Here is a 2,705-nt window from a genome sequence, read left to right as displayed (position 1 = left end):
GGGGGGGGGGGGAGAGAGAGAGAGAGGAGGGAGGTCTGCGAAGTTATCCTACTTAGAAAAAACATTATCATCATAAGACATTTTTTTTTTTAAATACACTAACTTCAAAGATTTGAAAGCCAGCTTTGTTTCGAAGATATTCCTAATAGCAATAGTTACTGACACACCCGGTACATACATTTATGGAGTATATATATATATATATATATATATATATATATATATGTAGAATGTGAAGTAATTTGTGGTATAATTGTTAAAATTCTTCTCCTCATCGCCGCATATATAGTTCTACTTGACGAGTTAAAGTAGATTAATGGTTCCAGTGTATTTCCAGTTTTTAATGTTCTAAATAATTGTACAATTTTTAATTTTAATAGTAAAACATTTTCAATATCTTGTTTATAGAACTTTTCTTTAAGTTTTCTCATCAGTCACTGTGGCCATATTGGATTGATGACGTCAGAAGCGAGGAAAACCATGTCCAAAATTCCTGCGAACGGCTAAATAAAAAGATATATCATTGAAATAATTCTTGCAATTTGTTCTACATACTTATAAAATGTTCCGGATACATTTTTTTTCACTGAAATAATTAATATATAACCGATAAATAAATGTGACAAATCGCCTCGTTTTGACTGAAAATCAGCTGTGTAATTTCGTGCTAAATATGACCGAATATCTACTTTACGCATTAAATATCACACTTCTACAATTGTATCACATATGATGTGCACACACTCATGTACATACATTTAGGAATAAAAAGCAAAACAAAACATGTCTATTGTAAAATACGTTTTATGTTTATCTGTAGACATTATACTTGATATTGTTTTAACTTAAAGAATACTGGTAATAATAAACGAATACGTTGGATGCATAGAAAGTTGTTAAAATGACATTTTAATGTATTATAATTATAATATTATAGAAGAACCAGTTTAAATATATGGTTTTTAGAAATTCTACATAAACCTCAGTAATACATAAACCTCAGTAAATATAAACAAAATATTCGAATAATAGGTACATAAGAATTGCTTTGATACGTGCCTTCGTTCAAAATCCTTAGTCTACCCTTTCGTGTACATAATTTACATAATTACTAGAGAAAGTTAAAAATATCGAAGAAAGTTGAAATATTATAATATTTGCAATGTCGCGAAACCATTGCCTAATATTTTAATAACATATGTTATTAAAATATTAGGCAATGGTTTCGCGACATTGCAAATATTATAATATTTGCAATGTCGCGAAACCATTGCCTAATATTTTAATAACATATGTTATTAAAATATTAGGCAATGGTTTCGCGACATTGCAAATATTATAATATTTGCAATGTCGCGAAACCATTGCCTAATATTTTAATAACATATGTTATTAAAATATTAGGCAATGGTTTCGCGACATTGCAAATATTATAATATTTGCAATGTCGCGAAACCATTGCCTAATATTTTAATAACATATGTTATTAAAATATTAGGCAATGGTTTCGCGACATTGCAAATATTATAATATTTGCAATGTCGCGAAACCATTGCCTAATATTTTAATAACATATGTTATTAAAATATTAGGCAATGGTTTCGCGACATTGCAAATATTATAATATTTGCAATGTCGCGAAACCATTGCCTAATATTTTAATAACATATGTTATTAAAATATTAGGCAATGGTTTCGCGACATTGCAAATATTATAATATTTGCAATGTCGCGAAACCATTGCCTAATATTTTAATAACATATGTTAAATTTTCTTTGGATGCAGAAATATTGCCAAAAATACACATATACATGCATTCTACTATGACATATTTACGTGAGGAAATTAATTACATTACTCGCATAAAAATATATTTTTTATTTTAAAATATATGACGAAATCTTCGTTTTATTTTAAAATAGTAATGCAATCTATTATTAATATTTTCATTCGTTGTCAACGTTAATAAATGAATGCTGAATATTTTTATTAAATAACACACACGCTTGCTGAACAATAGTTACGTTACGGGAGAACACACGGATCGTGATGAAATACGCAATGTTTAATGCGATTTTCACTCTAGAAGTTTTTCCATATATATTTTAATCACTAGATAAAATTCGAGAAAGATTCCGCTTGGGAAAGAATACATTTAATAGTATAACGTCTTTCCAAAACATTTCCCATTTAGAATATAAAATATTGTGAAATAAATTTATTTTAATAACTTTCTTTGTCTAATATTACATTTGTCGTAGGATATTTTTATATAATTTTATAGAATAATATATAAAAAAATCATATTTAATAGTTAATATCTAGTGGAATATGATTCATCGGGATTATAACTGAAAGCATATACCTATAAAAATATATAGATTATTAGAAATAGCAAAAAAAGAAATATATTTTATAAAATTACGATATTATATTTGTTATTAGGATTTTTTATTCGCATTAATTTCCAGAATAACATTATAAAGTTTTGTGCTTTATTGTGGGGTGTCATGCACTTAGACTATATAAAATATAACTATATCGATATCCATATTAAGAAAGTTTAGAAGCCAGTTAAGAATTGTAATTTATTAATTACCTTATCATACATTCTTCAATTTTTATGGTATTACATATATATATATATATATATATATATATATATATATATATATATATATATATATATATATATATATATATA

This window comes from Odontomachus brunneus, unplaced genomic scaffold (genome assembly GCF_010583005.1).
Source record: "Odontomachus brunneus isolate Ranch 3 - 2012 unplaced genomic scaffold, Obru_v1 Obru_scaffold_121, whole genome shotgun sequence".
NCBI lineage: Eukaryota > Metazoa > Arthropoda > Insecta > Hymenoptera > Formicidae > Odontomachus > Odontomachus brunneus.
The sequence above is the reverse complement of the archived record's forward strand: the minus strand, read 5'-3'. Positions refer to the sequence as shown.